This window comes from Geotrypetes seraphini, chromosome 6 (assembly GCF_902459505.1).
Source record: "Geotrypetes seraphini chromosome 6, aGeoSer1.1, whole genome shotgun sequence".
NCBI classification, from domain to species: domain Eukaryota; kingdom Metazoa; phylum Chordata; class Amphibia; order Gymnophiona; family Dermophiidae; genus Geotrypetes; species Geotrypetes seraphini.
The window spans coordinates 193372001-193390160 of NC_047089.1; positions in this window are offsets into that span (position 1 = coordinate 193372001).

Consider the following 18160-nt stretch of genomic DNA (forward strand, 5'->3'; position numbering starts at 1 on the left):
TATAACATGGGACAAGGACATTGGATCACATATATGACATTATCCGAATTGCAGGTAGTATTCTGTTTTGTAACAAAGACTTCCCCCGTAGTGGGGTGAGTCCACCTCTCGCCTGGTATAGTGTAGACACACCATTGGCATTGGCCACAAGGGTGATGATTACCACCACTCGGGGGAGTATACTCTTGCAATTTATTATGGTTTAAATATTCTCCAATATTTCTCCTACGCCTGTATGAACACAACGGATAATCATCCAGGGTAGGAATAGCCAATTTAGGGATATTTTTTAGCCAATATTTTTTAATAATCTGAGAAATACGGTGGGCAAGAGTGGAATAGTCCTGGAGAAAAGCCACCGTCTCCAAAAGGTTTGTATTGTGCACTGTATCCTGGAGTAACCATTCCCTATGGGCATATTTTGCTCTCTTGTAAGCACTTTTTACTACCTCATACTACCCACGTTGGTAAAAACGATTTTTCATGATTTTTGCTTGGGCACGAAAATCATCAGTGGAAGCGCAAATTCTTCTCAGCCTGAGAAACTGGCTGATCGGTAAACTTCTCTTTAAGCCTTCAGGGTGGAAGCTATGAAAGCGCAAAAGGCTATTATGATCAGTTCTCTTTCTGTAAAGCGTTGTAGATAAACTGGTAGGTCCTTTCTGTACTAAAATATCCAAAAACAGAATCTCCTTATGTTGTATGGTGACTGTAAATTTGATGTTATTATCCAGAGCATTTAGTAAATCAACAAATTGGACAAGATCCTCCTCAGTCGAGGTCCATATACAAAAGATGTCATCTAAGAACCTCTTCCAAATTTTCATATGCTTGAACCCAGGCATTTGGTATATCAGACGCTCCTCCAAATCAGCCATAAATAAGGCCGCCAAAGAATGAGCTAAAGAAGCTCCCATAGCTATTCCATGCTTTTGGAGATAAAATTCATGATGGAACCAAAAATAACTCCTGGTTAAAACCAAGGTGGCCATTTCCATAAGGATGTCCAATGATAACTGAGGACGTACAGTTTGTTCCATGAAAATATTCCTTAGAAGAGATAAGGCTTGGTCCACAGGAATCATTGTGTACAAGGCTGTAACATCCAATGTAACCAATATCCAATGAGGCTCCAATCTCCCAATATCAGCAATAATTCTAAGCATATGGGTTGTATCTTTGATAAACGATTTTATAGTGGGGATCTTCTATTTTAAAAAAATGTCCAAGAATTTTGACAAAGGCTCCAATAAAGAGTACCGCATGGACACTATAGGGCGTCCGGGGGGGTTTAAAAGATTTTTGTGTATTTTCGGAAGGAAATATAAGAGAGGGGTGACGTGAAAACTAGGATTCAGAAAAGCAGCCTCCCTAGAGGTGATCATTTTCAGTTTCAGAGCCTTTGACACCATGGTGGAGATGATAGCTTTAAGTTCTTCTGCAGGATCCATCGGTAATCTTTGATAGAAGAAGGTATCGTCTAACTGGCGATGAGCCTCACATAGATATTGTTCTTTAGACCATACCACGATAGCTCCACCTTTATCCGCTCGAGAAAACATTGTAGAGATGTCATTTCGCAATTCCTGGAGAGCCCTCCACTCAATGTAAGACAAGTTATATTGTTGTTGCGAATCAGTCATCTGAAATTCTAATTCTTCAATTTCTGCAAACACTAGGTCACAGAAGGTCACCAAATTGGGGTGGAGAGGAGAGGCCGGACACCAATTCGATTTTGTGGAAATCAACGTGCCATCATTAAAGGGTTGATGGTCCTGCAAAAACATCTTTAAATGTAATTTTCGTAACAAACTATAGATAGTTTCTCTTCTACCTTCCAAAGTATTTAGATCAATGCTGTCTTGTTAAAATGTTTATTTTATTTTTATTTTTCCTCTAACTCTACTTTTCACTTCTCTATTACCCTCCAGGTACTTTAGTTAGATTGTGAGCCTTCGGGACAGTAAGGGAATTTTCCAAGTACCTTTCTTATTTCTAATCTTAATGTATATTTTCTGTAAACCGCTTAGAACCTAACGGATGTAGCGGTATATAAGAAATAAATTACATTACATTACATTATAGATAAGCGAGTATTAAAGGCATCATATCTCGCTGTGGGGACAAAACCAAGTCCAAGATTTAGAATTTTCTCTTGTGTTGGACTCAGAACCAAAGTCGTTAAATTAATTATAGCTGATTGGTCCTGAGTTGTGACCTGGTTTGGGGGCCCTGAGCATATCCCTGCGGGCCTTGAAAACCCACCCGTCTTGAACCCTGACTTTTTTGTCTTCCTCTGGGTCCTCGCTGCTGAAAACCCCCTTGGCCACGTTGTCCCCGAGCTGCTGTGTACCCTCCACTATGACTACTGGTGGAACTTGAGTCAGTGGACATCTGATCTTCCTCAAATGGTTGTCTTTGAATCATATTGCCCCTAAACCGCCAAAGGTACACTTGATTGGTGGCATAGTCTCTCTCATCCCGTCTGTATTTCTTTATCTTAGATTGTTTTATAGATTCTTTGTAATTCTCCATTTTTGAATTATGGTCACTTTCTAGAGTACTGAAATCTGATTCACTAGCACATGACTGCCGAATCATTGATTTAAGATCATCAATAACTTTTTTAAATTCTGATTCAAGCATCGTAATCTGCTCAATAATAAGTAGCATTAGATCAAAGCTGCACTTATTTAGAATGGCACACCATTTCTCTTGGAACTGAACTTCATTAGGGTGGAGGGAGGGAAGAAGAAAGAAGGGGCCCTGGCAAGCGAGTTATCAAAAGCCAACCATAGCCTGGGACCCCTACATGATATGAATAATGACCAGACAACAAAAGGTAAGAAAAATAATTTTATTTTCTGTTTTGTGATTACAATATGTCAGATTTGAAATGTGTCTTGAGGGGGAGGGGCTGCCGCTGCGAAGGGCTTTGGTGGGGGAGCCAGACAGACTGCGAGTGTGGGGCCGTTGTAAGCGCGGATTGGTCAAGGAGCCGCCTGCAAACAGCTTTGCTCTGGGGGGAAGACAGAAGGGCCATGGAGAGATAGGGAAAGGGGGCTGCTTTGGGGGGAGTGGTGCTGGGGACAGACAGCTTTGCTCTGGGGGGGAAGACAGAAGAGGGCCATAGAGAGACATTTGGGGGGAGGTGGGTGCTGGGGCCAGACAGCTTTGCTCGGGGGGGGGGGGGGGGGGGGGGAGGGGGAGACAGAAGGATAAAGACAGCGGCCAAGGAGAGAGAGAAAGAAACACAGACAGACAGACACATCTATTCTACCACCCGTTAATGTAACGGGCTTAAAGACTAGTATACATATATATATATAAAAGTTTAAATTCAAACTTTGAAAAAGATTTCCTAAAGACAAAATATAAATATTGAATAACGTGGGTGACAGCGGGGAGCCCTGAAGTACCCCAGATGGATTACTCCAAGAATGAGAATAATTACCACTCGATATGATCTTTTTGTCAAGAAACCTTGAAACCAGTTCCTAACTCTTCCAGAAATCCCTATCGTATCCAAGCATCTCAACAATATTTCATGATCTACCAAATCAAAAGTGCTACTGAAATTCAATTGCAGAATCAAGGCACTAGTATCTTTACTGAAAAGACCATGAAGGTGGTCAAAGATTGAGGCTAAAACTGTCTCTGTACTGAAACCTTTTCTAAATCCTGACTGATGTTCATTAAGGATATTGAATTTATCTAAGTAATTCACTAACTCTAGATTAACCAAACCTTCCAAAAGTTTGGTAAATAAAGGAATACTCGCTATTGGCCTATAATTGTATTTCAGAGCAATTGACACCTTCTGATCTTTGGGGATAGGTATCATCAAATTATGTCCCATTTCATCATAAAATAGTCCCTTGGTAAGTGCAACAGATATCCAATTAAAATGATCCACTTTAAAATCAAGTGTTGCTGTTTTCATAATCATCGAGGGACGTTCATCCAGTAAACAATTTGATTCAGCATATTTGTTGAACAAATTTTAAAACGTGCCAATTTGGCATCTTAAAGTGATCCCAAAACATGTCCACTCTGAAATCATTATCCTGATATCCAGGTTAGAATTCAACATCATCAGCTGTAGGAGGTGGTATAATGCTCTCAAATCAAGGATTTTATTATTAAAAAACTCAACAAGAGTTTTAGGCGATGGAGAGCTTTCATTATCCTTTTTTCGGGCCCAAGTAATATCTATTAATTTATTTACCAATTTAAACAATTCTCTACTATTTATCTTGGATGAACCTATTTTCTGAGGAGTGTGTGGCGCAGTGGTTGGATCTACAGCTTCAGCACCCTGGGATTGTGGGTTCAAACCCCGCGCTGCTCCTTGTGACCCTGGGCAAGTCACTTAATCCTCCATATCCCCAGGTACGTTAGATAGATTGTGAGCCCACCGGGACAGAGAGGAAAAAATGCTTGAGTACCTGATTGTAAAAACCGCTTAGATAACCTTGATAGGCGGTATATAAAATCCTAATAAACTTGAAACTTAATCAAAATTTTATAATTTTTCAACTTGTGTCTCCAATTTGTCATATCTTCCTCTTTGTTTGATTTTAGCCAGATCCTTTCCAATTTTTTAAATTCCTGTTTAACGAGAGAGAGAGCGTGAACTCGCAGGCCTTGAGCATGCGCAGATGCTCAAGACCCAGCAAGAAGAGGAGGCCGATCTTCGGGCATCGGCACCAACGCACAGGACATGCCGGTGCCCAGGCCCAGATGACAGTAAGAAGCGGCGGGGGGATGTCCAATTGCGGCTGGGGGGGGTGCCGGATCGCAGGGGAGAGGGTGCCGGATCGCAGGGGGCGCCGCTCGCAAATCGAGGCACGCTCGGTTTCTGAGGCGCCGATTTTGCAAATGTTTTGCTCGTCTTGCAAAACACTCACAAACCGGTGCACTCGTAAACCGAGGTACCACTGTACAATGAATACAAGTACAATAAGAAGAGCTGGACAATCAGCGATATGGTTACAATGTAGAAGCAATGAATATCAGTATACAGAATAGGAGAGGTAATGAACGGACAAATTCTTAGGTAACAAATCGGAGTTTCGTTTTTACTAATTTTCTAAAACTAAAATAGGATAAGGAGTTCATGATAATGTTTCCCAGCCAATCGTTCAGTTTGCCTGCCTGGAAAGCTAGAGTTTTGTCCAAGAATCTTTTGTAATGGCAGGCCTTTATTGTTGGGTGGGTAAATATGTGGATTCTACATGTGGGCCTGGTAGTATAACCCAGATTAAAGTGGGAAACCAGGTACATAGGGGCCAAACCAAAGATTGATTTGAAGCAGAGACAAGAAAATTTAAACAACACTCTTGTTTTGAGGGGCAGCCAACGGAGTTTTTGATAATGGGGACTTATGTGTTCCCATGTTTTTAAACCGAAAATCAGACAGACTGCCAAATTTTGAATAATTTGGAGTCTTTGAAGGGTTTTCTTGAAAGTTCCCAAATAGATGATGTTGCAATAGTCCAGCATGCTTAGAATAGAAGATTGCACCAGTAAACGGAATGATGCTGCATCAACGTATTTTCTGATGGTTCTTAGTTTCCATAATGTCGAGAAGCATTTTCTAGTCAATAAATCTGTGTGAGTGTCTAAAGGCCTCCCCTTCTTTTTATAGGTTTTGAATGAAGCTATTTGATCTAAGACTTCCTTACTAAACTTTTCCCATCCCTCCTCGGTTTTAGGGTGTAGTTTGTAATGGACCCAAAATTCTGTTGGATTTATAATTCCTCTACTGGTAATGAATTTTGTCCTTATATTTTTATTTTTCATTTTTAAGAAAGGTTGCTTATTTTGCCAACGTATTTCAAAATTGCAAATATAATGATCTGACCAAATGCATTTCTCCCATATCCCTTGTATATATTGAATCTTTGGGACAAATTATTATTTTATTGAGAAAGTAGCTAAATCTAATTGGTGGCCCTTATAATGTGTTTTTTCTATATCTGGTGTAGTAAACCCTAAGGTGGTTAAAAAAGAGAATATATCAGCCACTTCTGTATTTCCCTCTTGTTCTAGGTGAATGTTTATATCTCCCATTAAAAGATTATATGATCCTGTCAGAGTATTAGTGGTAAGAAATTCAAAAAATTCTTCTTTAGCACTTGGTCATCGTTTCAGAGGATTATATAATATGGTTACAATTAATGGGTCTTCCAAATGAATATTTGAAATTTTACAAGTTAGGATTTCAATCAAAAAACTCTTTTAAGATTATCGCTAAGCCTCCCCCTTTTTTCCAACTCCTAAATAGTGAGAGGATTTTATATCCCTACGGAAGGATTTCATTTATGATGGCATCTGTATCCGAGATCATCCATGTTTCTGTTAAAAATAGGAAGTCTAGATTCGTTTCCTCAAGCTACTCTCTTAAAATCTGTGATTTATTTCTCACAGATCGAGTGTTCAAATAATATCCCTTAAAATTAGCAAAATTTGGTGTAGCTGGTAAATTAGTTTATTCCAGCTTTTTTAATATTCTGTTCCTAGTCTTATTGCCTTGAGGTTTAAAGGATTCACAAGTAGAAGACACTACAGGGATTTGTAACGGGCCTAGTTCTAAACAATCATATAAAAATTGATGTGACCCAATTGTTTTGATCATCTTAGCTGGCCGATACCAGGTAAGGTAGATAGAAATAGGTTCTTATGTGCTTCCCCGTTTTGTATTAAAGGCAACCAGTAGCAGGGAGTTCCATATGTGAGGACTTGTCATTCTACTTTTCCTACTTTTTCTTGTAGGAAATTACTTGTCAACAGCAGGTATTCTCCATGGGTGGCAAAATACAAATATTCACATATCCTCCCACACAAACTGTAGAGGTTCTACATGATGATACAGTATGATAAATGAGATCTATGCATGGTGAGTCCTAGAAAACTTCTAAAAAATTTATCAGAGTGATGGATGCTTAGTTTTATTGGATGATGTTGAGATTTGTTTCCTACTGTCCATAAAGAACACCTGTTATAGGTGCATAATTTATATGAGTATGTGCTGGTGTGGATGTTTATATGACATATTGTGTGCATATGTATGTGGATGGATACAGTATGTGGTTTTTGTGTCTGTGGATAAGAGAAGAGGAAGAAAGTTTGAAAGTAATTCTATAAGCATTTTCCTTTAATGTATCAATGTTTGTATCTTGTACATGCTAGAACTCATTCTCCCATTAAAAAAATACTTTAGAGCTTAATTCTCTTAGAACCCCCAATCCAATCTGGCTAGTTTTTCAACTAAATATGCCTTTTCCACGGTTTTTCTCTCATACCAAATTTGGTCCTGTTCCATTAAGATTTTGGCCAATTATTTTGCTTCAAAACAGACAGGTTACCAATTTTGACCCCTTATGTATAATTTCCTTCCAATATTCTATTGGGTTGGAAATTTAATAGGCAAACGCATTAATTGTACCAGAGGATAAAGATGATATTAAGAAATGTCTTATTTCTTTTTCTGTCTTGAATGCTGATTTACAGAGCAAGTGTGTCGTCAAACTTCACTGTGTTTACTTACACTGATGAGAGAGAAGTGCTTATACAGCAGCCTTATATTAGGGTAAGCCAATTTTTCATTTTTTTAAGAAGCTTTTCACTAGATGTTTAATTATTTACAATTTACATTCTGATTACTCTCCTATTGTTAAAGCATTTAGAGCTAGATGCACTAAACGGACGGTAATACTGCATGGGTCCACTGCAATCCAATTTTTGGCAAATTCCAAAAGAATGATTGATGCACAAACAAGCTTGTATGCAAATGATTTGCGCGGAGGTTCGCTTTAATCCCCGTCTCTCCCATCCGATAGATAGCTGTGTGACCAACTCTCACACATGTGTAGAGCCAGAAGGGGAAGCATGAACAGCTGAGAGATAGGGGAAGCCCTGAAACAGCCTCCTGCCACTCGGCTGTTCAGGGCAGGAAATCTTTTTGGATTTTTAAATAAACACAGATGTGCGTGTTACCCAGCACAATATCTGTCCCTATTTTTTTTTTTTTTTTAGTCATGCTGGACCCCCCCCCCTTCTCGACCATAGCAGTTGCATCCCCCCTTCCTGATGACAACCGTGTGTTCCTGAACCCCCTTAATGATGATGAATGCCCCTGCAAGAGACAAAAGGGATGCCCACACCCTCCTGCCTCAGCAATCCATGGCAGCAAAAATTGGCAGGAGGTTTGCCCACTCCCTCTTGTCAGATGAACAACCCCCCTTCTGCAGCAGCGAAAATGGCAGAAGGAATGCCCATTCCCTTCTGCCAACCATCCCCTAACCCCCCCCCCCCTAAAAAAAGACTGGAAGGATGCCCATTTCCTCCTGCCATCGGATGCTCCCCTGGACTTCCCCCACCCTCAACCCCCTGGATACAGGAGGAGCCTAAGGCCCTGATTGGCTCAGACGCAGGAGGTGTCTTAGGCATCTTAAGCTTCTCCGTGTGCATCATATGATGCTCCAGGGAGGGGCAGGCCCACAATTTTGGATTGGTGGGCCTTGGAGCAGGAGGGAATGAGCTCCTGTTCTCAACTTCAGACAAAACTACGGAGGAGGAGTCAGGGGGAGGGAGGTCCAGGGGAAGCCTTTTTTTTTGGTAGGGGATTGTTCGCAGGAGGGGCCTTCATTGGACCTCCTGCCATTTTTGCTGTCGGGGAGGGGGGGAGGTTGCCTTTCAGGAGGGAATGGGAATCCCTCCTGCCAATTTTTGCTGCCATGAGATTCTGAGGCAGGAGGGAGTAGGCTCTGGGCAGGATGGGTTGCAGCTCAGCTCGCATGGTGTCTTTTAATGGGGCAGGTATTGTGCTTGTGTAACATGCACAGCATCTGTGCCCATTTAAAAAAAAAAAAAAGGTTTTAAATGTTATAAATATATTAATTTCAGGGCTGAACTATTGGTAAGACAGTAAGTGACTAGGCTTGACCAATCTTTTTTTTCGGATCACTGAAAATCATCACTTTTTTTGTGCATCAGGAAGCATCAATCCCACTCGGTTAGTGTGCATGGCATTTTAATATTAAAGAGCTTATTTGCATGGCTCAGTTGGATTGGGAAAAAAACACACAGTGAGCTGTTTATGCATCGGGTTGGCAAATTCGATCATGTTTAACAACGATCACTAACTTTAGTGCATGTAGCTCTTAGACAGAGGAGAAAACATTACTAACCCTCTTCCCCCCCCCCCACACACACTTTTTACAAAGCTGAAGTAGCAGCTGCTGCAAGGCAAATGCTCTGATGCCCATTAAATCTCTATGGGTGTCAGAGAAATTACCACAGCAGCAGCCGCTACAGTAGCTTTGTAAAAGGAGCCTTAACTTAACAATGAGGTGGATGCACTCTGGATTTTTTAAATTAATTTATCTTCAAGTGAAATTTATCTTCCTCGAGGCCACAGCCTCGAGGAAAGCAAACCAAATGCTAGGTATCATTAAGAAGGGTATCTCGACCAGAACGAAGGAAGTCATCCTGCCACTGTACCGGGCTATGGTGCGCCCCCATCTGGAATACTGTGTACAGTACTGGTCACCGTACCTCAAAAAGGACATGGCAATGCTTGAGGGAGTCCAGAGAAGAGCAACTAAACTGATTAAGGGTATGGAAAACCTTACATACACTGACAGACTGAAAAAGCTGGGGCTGTTCTCCCTGGAGAAGCGGAGACTCAGAGGAGACATGATAGAGACCTTCAAGATCCTGAGGGGCATCGAAAAGGTTGACAAGGACAGATTTTTCAATTTGAAAGAAACCACAAAAACAAGGGGCCACTCGATGAAATTGAAGGGTGTCACCTGCCGGGGTCTCAGTAAGATTAAGAAGACCTCCGGTAGAGGGTAGCACACTCCTGACGTGGCTCCCAAAGGGGGAGACCTCACTGGTGTCTCACTATCTGGGGCTTTGCTAAAAATAAAGCACCGTGAGTCAAGTTGAACAAAATAATGTGAGAAGTTTAATTAGTCACTTAACACATAAATCATATCAGCTATTATTATAGTCCAAGTTTCCTTTCTTCCCAAACAAGGGCAAAAAGAAAGAAAACAGAAAACAAAAAGGCTTTTAACTTTCACCCCAGTCCAGTGAAAGCACAGCAAGCTTTCTATCAGGTATGCCTCCAGTCCAGGTTTTAGGGCTTGCTCTACCTGATCACACAGTCTCTGAAAACACTGCACAATTAGTCTCTTAGGCAATTATCCAACCTTGAGCTGGAGTCCTGGGCTTACCAATCAACACAGTCCAGTTTCTTCACCAGGTATTTGCAGTCTTGAATATAAAGTAAACTTTAAGCAAAAATAAAAGACCAAAACTGAAGCCTTACTGCAGGCTACTAAATTTCCAGCCCTGATTAGCTCACAGTCCTTTGGGCTTCTCTTGAGCTCCTGCACAGCTGCAATGTAGCAATCCAATCAAGCTGGTGCAGCACTGCTCTAAGCTTGTTTTTACAGCACAAACAATCAAAACAGTTCTGCCAAAAACTCCTCTCCACTATTATTCGTGTACAGCCTTGTACCTGTAGTGTTTAGTGGAAAGTTGCCAAGCCCACATCCATGGCTTCTTCCATAACGGTCTCCAGCATACACCCTTCATCCAGGTCCATGCTTTCTGGTGTATCCAGCTGCTCTGCTGGTTCCTGAGGCATTGGAGCCTCACACTCCATTGGCTCTGGAGTGAGGTCTGGCCTTCTCCTGGCCCGGAGAACTCTCTCTCCCAGACTCTCTTGGGCAGCCTCCTTTAATGCTCTGGAGAGCTGCTTAACAGGCTTAGGGCCACGCCCTACACTGGGTGATCGTGTGCCTAGCTTGTGTGTTCTTGGGCTCCCCCTCAGGCTACAGGGTAGAATATCACTGGGAGCTTGATTAAACCTATTAGTGTGACTGGAAGCTTTTCTGGGCCGTGGAGTTAACCTATACTCTGGGCACTGCTCTAGGCTAGAAGACTCAGGATAGGCAGCTAGGCTTTCAGGATCTTCTTCCTGATCCTTCTCAGTGAGAGTCTGGTCTCGAGTAAGAGACTGAGACCGGGTTTTCACTTTGACATGACCGTCTCGGGGAGCGGAAATGTCACAAGGGGGACAGGTTTAGAACAAACGCAAGGAAATTTTTTTTCACACAGAGGGTGGTGGACACATGGAACACCCTTCCGGAAGCCGTGATAGGAAATAGCACAGTACAGGGTTTCAAGGAAGACCTGGATAGGTTCCTGGAGGACAAAGGGATTGAGGGGTACAGATAAGAGCAGTGGAAGGTTTAGAGATAAATGTAGAGGTAGGTATAAAATTAGTCAGGGACTGCTGCTCAGGCAATATGCCTGATGGGCCGCCGCGTGAGCGGACCGCTGGGCGGGATGGACCTCTGGTCTGCCCTGGCGGAGGCGACTACTTATGTTCTTATGTTCTTATATGCTAATAACGCCCTGAAATATGCAAAATACCAAACTTTTTGTTAGTCTTCATTTGAATCCCCATGTACAAAAATAAAAAATAAAAATATATCCAGTACAATAGGTATGTCATTCTGGATGAGCAGGTTATCCCCCCCCCCATGGCTGCGAGCCTTATGCAAAAGAAATGATCATCCTACTGCACTGGGAGCTCTACTGCCACATGCAGTTTTTCCCTTCTGCACACGATCCGGAAGGAGTGTTTCTGTTCTGCTCTCCCCTTTTTCTTATTTTATTTAGTGTTTTTGACTTTTATTCAGTGTTTTCAGCGCTTGGAGTTTTCAACTTTAGTATCGGCTCTGCCTGCATAGAGAAGAAGCAGACTGAGGTCTGCAGCTGACGGGCTGATCTCTGGTGTGGTACCTGTTAGTCAGCCTGCACAAGTCTTTCTGGAGCTTGAGACCATTCCCGCTTATCATTCCTCACCTACTGTTTAGCAGAGGTTTGAACGCAGGCTGTTAGGCATCAGTAGGAGGTTCAGCGGTGTCTCAGAGAGTGCCATCTGCATTTTTCATCTCCTCCATTCTGGTAATGCATGTGTCGGTCTGTGGGATGTGATCAGATACCGTATCTGGCTGACCGCTTGAAGATCAGCATTGAAGAAGCATTTCTAGCATGAGGCAGTGATTCTTCTCCTTTCCAGCCACTGTAAAGAGCTTTCCCCTATAACAGCCTCCGGAAGAGCATTCCAGATTTCTACCACTCTCTTTTCCCTTCTAACTTTAGCGAGTCCCCTCAGTCTTTTCTTTTCAAGGGAGAAGAAGCCCAGTTTCTCTAGCTTCTCATTGTATAGCAACTCCCCCAGTCCTTTAACCATTTTTGTCGCTCTTCTCTGGACCCTTTCGAAGACTATGTCCTTTTTCATGTATGGCGACCAGTGTTGGACGCACTATTCCAGGTAGGGACGTACCATGGCCCAGTATAACAGCATGATAACCTTTTCAGATCTGTTTGTGATCCCCTTCTTAATCATTCCTAGCATTCTGTTTGCCCTTTTCGCTGCCGCCTTGCATTGCATGGATGGTTTCATTGACTTGTCTACAAGTACTCCCAAGTCTCTTTCCTGGGTGCTCTCTCCAAGTATAGCACCGGACATCATGTATTCGTGCATATGATTTTTGTTACCGACATGCATCACCTTGCACTTATCCACGTTGAAACCTCATTTGCCATTTCGTGGCCCATTCCTCAAGTGTATTTATGTCTCTTTGTAGGTCTTCGCAATCCTTCTGTGTCCTCATTACTCTGAATAACTTTGTATCGTCCGCAAATTTAATCACCTCACTCGTGCCAGTTTCTAGGTCGTTTATAAATATGTTGAAGAGCACAGGCTCGAGCACTGAATCCTGTGGCACTCCACTCGTGATGCTTTTCGAGTCCGAGTATTGTCCATTCTCCCCCACTCTGTTTCCTATCCGCCAACCAGTTTTTAATCCATGTGAGTATATCACCCTTGATTCCATGGCTCGCAATTTTTCAAAGTATACATCAAGGATATGCAGGATAGCTGAGTGGATGTACCGTATTTTCGCGGATATAACGCGCACCATTGTAAAACGCGCACAGGGGTATAGCGCGCAGAAATCACGATGATATGTACAAAAACTTTTCTATACCGCGCTCAGGCATATAACGCGCATGCTGCCCGACTTTCCTTTCGCCCGCCCTGACTTTCCGTGCGCTGTCCCGACTCTCCGTTCACCCCCCCTGACTTCCGTGCACTGTCCTCCCTTGAAGTCCTGTCCCCCCTTGAAGGTCTGTCCCCATCCTGAAAGCCTGATGCCCCCCCCCGACGTCCGATACATCCCCCCCCCGGCAGGACCACTCGCACCCTCACCCCGAAGGACCGCCGACTCCCCAACAATATCGGGCCAGGAGGGAGCCCAAACCCTCCTGGCCACGGCGACCCCCTAACCCCACCCCGCACTACATTACGGGCAGGAGGGATCCCAGGCCCTCCTGCCCTCGACGCAAACCCCCTCCCCCCAACGACCGCCCCCCCCCCAAGAACCTCCGCCCGTCCCCCAGCCGACCCGCGACCCCCCAGCCGACCCGCGACCCCCCTGGCCGACCCCCACGACCCCCCCACCCCCCTTCCCCGTACCTTTGGAAGTTGGCCGGACAGACGGGAGCCAAACCCGCCTGTCCGGCAGGCAGCCAACGAAGGAATGAGGCCGGATTGGCCCATCCGTCCTAAAGCTCCGCCTACTGGTGGGGCCTAAGGCGCGTGGGCCAATCAGAATAGGCCCTGGAGCCTTAGGTCCCACCTGGGGGCGCGGCCTGAGACACATGGTCGGGTTTGGCCCATGTGCCTCAGGCCGCGCCCCCAGGTGGGACCTAAGGCTCCAGGGCCTATTCTGATTGGCCCACGCGCCTTAGGCCCCACCAGTAGGCGGAGCTTTAGGACGGATGGGCCAATCCGGCCTCATTCCTTCGTTGGCTGCCTGCCGGACAGGCGGGTTTGGCTCCCGTCTGTCCGGCCAACTTCCAAAGGTACGGGGAAGGGGGGTGGGGGGGTCGTGGGGGTCGGCCAGGGGGGGCGCGGGTCGGCTGGGGGGGAGGGGGGTTTGCGTCGAGGGCAGGAGGGCCTGGGATCCCTCCTGCCCGTAATGTAGTGCGGGGTGGGGTTAGGGGGTCGCCGTGGCCAGGAGGGTTTGGGCTCCCTTCTGGCCCAACTACACAAAGGTACGGGGAAGGCGGGTGGGGGTGTCGTGGGGGTCGGCCAGGGGGGTCGCGGGTCGGCTGGGGGACGGGCGGAGGTTCTTGGGGGGGGGCGGTCGTTGGAGGGAGGGGGGGTTTGCGTCGAGGGCAGGAGGGCCTGGGATCCCTCCTGCCCGTAATGTAGTGCGGGGTGGGGTTAGGGGGGTCGCCGTGGCCAGGAGGGTTTGGGCTCCCTCCTGGCCCGATATTGTTGGGGAGTCGGCGGTCCTTCGGGGTGAGGGTGCGAGTGGTCCTGCCGGGGGGGGGATGTATCGGACGTCGGGGAGTCGGCCGGGCAAGAGGGCTTGGGCTCCCTCTTGCTCCGATCGTGAATGCGGGTGCGGGTGGGAGCGCGTGCGAGCGGTCGTTCGGGGTGGGGGTGCGAGCGGTCCTGCTGGGGGGGTGAATTGGGGCGTCGGGCGGGGTGGGAACTATGTTTAAAAACTTTTGTATACCGCGCTCAGGCATATAACGCGCGAGGGGTATGCGCGGTACGTAAAATCACGTATAACGCGCGCGTTATATCCGCGAAAATACGGTAGTTCTCAGGAGACTTTTTGAGGCAGTGGCTTTGGGATGCCCTCTGTCACTCGTGCTTGACTGTTCAGACTGCGCACTTTGGAGAGTGAGGGAGATGATCCACCCCTTCAGCTACTTTTATCTGGTGTGGGTCATGTAGCTGTACATGTCCTAGGTAAAGCATCAACTTATTCAATGTCTGTTTGTAGAATGCTCTGGATCAAACAATGGGCTGGCAACCCCACCTCCAAAGCTACTATTACCAGACTTCCTTTCAAGGGGCAGCTATTAGTTGGTAAAGGCTTGGATGATCTCATTAAACTTAAATCCATTAAAGCATACTTTGATAACTCTGCCTTCAGAATCTTGGTACAGTCCCTCGTATTAAGTCAACTCGACTACTGTAACATCGTCTACTTAGCAATCCCCCAAAATAATATGCGACGATTACAGCTAATGCAAAACACTGCGGTCAGACTAATCTTCGGTCTAAAGAAGTTCGATCACGTGACGCCATACTTCAAACAGCTACACTGGTTGCCGATGGAAGTTACATAGAAACATAGAAATAGATGGCAGATAAGGGCCACGGCCCATCCAGTCTGCCCACCGCAATGACCCTTCCCCACCTAACTCAGTGAATAGATCCCACGTATATATCCCATTTGGCCTTAAAATCAGGCACACTGCTGGCCTCAGTGACCTGAAGTGGAAGATTATTCCAGCGGTCAACCACTCTCTCAGTGAAAAAGAATTTCCTGGTGTCACTGTGCAGTTTCCCTCCCCTGATTTTCCACGGGTGCCCCCTGGTTGCCGTGGGACCCTTGAGAAGGAAGATATCTTCTTCCACTTCGATGCGACCCATGAGATACTTGAACGTTTCGATCATGTCTCCCCTCTCTCTGCGTTCCTCGAGTGAGTAGAGCTGTAACTTATCCAGCCTTTCTTCGTAAGGGACCCGTGATCATCCGGGACCCTTGAGACCCGTGATCATCCGGGTTGCCATTCTCTGCACCGACTCTAGTCTCAGCACATCTTTTCGGTAATGCGGCCTCCAAAATTGCACACAGTACTCCAGGTGTGGTCTCACCATGGATCTATACAATGGCATAATGACTTCAGGCTTACGGCTGACGAAACTCCTGCGTATGCAACCTATGATTTGCCTTGCTTTGGAGGAAGCTTGCTCCACTTGATTGGCAGCCTTCATGTCCTCACTGACGATCACCCCTAGGTCACGCTCTGCTTCAGTTCTTGTTAGGATCTCGCCATTTAGGGTGTAAGTCTTGCATGGATTATGGCTGCCCAGGTGCATGACTTTGCATTTTTTGGCATTGAAGCTGAGTTGCCAGGACCTAGACCAGCGCTCCAGTAGTAGTAGGTCGTGCATCATGTTGTCGGGCATTGAGTTTTTGTCTGTTGTACTCTTGGCCACTACATTGCTTAGTTCGTGTAAAGTTTTCTACGGTCTAACCCCTAAATACATCACTGACCTATTCTCCTTCTCAGCCAACAAACACAAGAGAAGTTCCCACTCGCACTTCGTTTCTCCCCCGGTTAGAGGATGCAAACTAAAAAAACACCATGAGCATCTTCTCTCACATCAGGCTGCTCTATGGGGTAAAGACCTATAACAACTCCTATTGCCCACCACTTATGAGGTATTCAGGAAACGCCTCAAAACCCACCTATTCCTGAAATACCTAGACAGTTGACCCACTTCCCTCTTTCCCCTCCCTTGCCCTTTCTCCCCATTGTTCCCCACATCCCTTAAGTTAATTTAACTTGTACGTCAACTCAACTTGTACTCCACTAATCTTTTGTAAACTGCATAGAACTTAACGGTATTGCGGTATATAAACTGTTATTATTATTATTATTATCTCATGAGTTGCATGGTGGACCATTGCCCTATGACCCTGCCTGATAGTAGACCAAGAACCTCTAGAGGCTTAGGGTGCTCTCGACAATATTCTGGTTCCACAGCGCAGAGATTCTTCCAGGGCTACAGGCAGAGGTTTCTGGATCCAGGTGTAACCAAGTCTCCTTCTCCTGTGCTGCTCCATCCACCAAGAAATCGCAATGACGCCAGGAAGGTCCCTCTTCATATAGGGGGCAGACTCCTGGCATTTCTGCAGGTCTGGGTTCAAGTTTTGTCCGACTATTGGGTTCTGGATATCATTTGGTCTGGCTACAAGCTGGAATTTGCCTGGCCTCTAACGGATTGGTTTGTGGACTCTCCCATAGGGTGTCTGGAAAAGGCAGTCAAAGTGCATGCCGCTGTGAAAAGGTTGCTAAATATTCAGGCCATAGAGCCTGTGTTGCCCGAAGACTCGGGCTCTGGGAGATACTTCATATACTTTATTGTGCCAAAGAAAGGATCTGACAATTGGAGACCCATTCTGGACCTTACTCACTTGAATACAGCACTCATGGTTCCATGCTTTCACATGGAGATGGTTCAATTGGTATTGGAAGCAGTGAATCCAGGAGAGTTCCCAGCCTACTTGCATCGATTTTTCGATTCAATTCGATTTTCCTGCCCAATTGGGTGTTTTTTCCAAACATCCTGGTGGGTTTATTTTATAGCCTCTTCACCCCCTTTGCCTTCTCCTAAACACACTGGCGCTGTGGTGTAAACAAAATAAACAAACAAAAAATACTTTTTCTCTCTCTGTTAAATCCTAGCTCACGTTTGCGGTCTATCACCAGCTCTGGCAGGATATACGTTTCAAATATGACATTGTAATCACAAAACAGAAAATAAAATTAGTTTTTCTACCTTTTGTTGTCTGGTCATTATTCAGATCTTGTTAGTTCCCCGCTCTGGTTGTCTTCTGATAACTTGCTTGCCAGGGTCTCCTTCTTCTTTCTCCGTGCTAACCATCCATCTGCCATCTCTGTCCTCCCCTTCTGTTTCCCTTCCCTCCCCCAGAGGTCTGGCATTTTTCCTTTTTTTCGTCTCAATCCACAGATCCACCTTTTCTCAACTACTCTTTCATTCAGCATCTCTCCTTCCTTCCCCACCACCCCAGGGTCCAACATCTCTCCCTTTCTTTTCCCAACTACCCTCCTATCCAGTATCTCTATCCCCCCTCCACACCATCCCTTGTGTCCAAATTCTCTCCTTTTCTGTTCCTTCCCTCCCTAAATCCCATTATCCACCATCTCTCTCCCTCTTCTCTGTTTTTAGACCCATTACTTCTGCCCCCCCCCCAAGTCTGGCATATGCACATCTCTTTGAACCCCCTTCCCTCCCTCCGTGTAATTCTACACCAGGGACCCCCGAAGGCTTGCCCCCACCCCTGAAAGCCTGCCTGTCCCCCCCTGAAGGCCTGTGCCACCATCCCAGAAGGTCTGCCCCGTCCCTTGTAGGCCTGCACCCCCCTGCCCAGGCTATCCCACCATGCCCTGCCCACATGTACCCATTTTCTTATTTACTTCTTTTCCCCTTTTTGCTTCTCTACTTCTCCTCTAC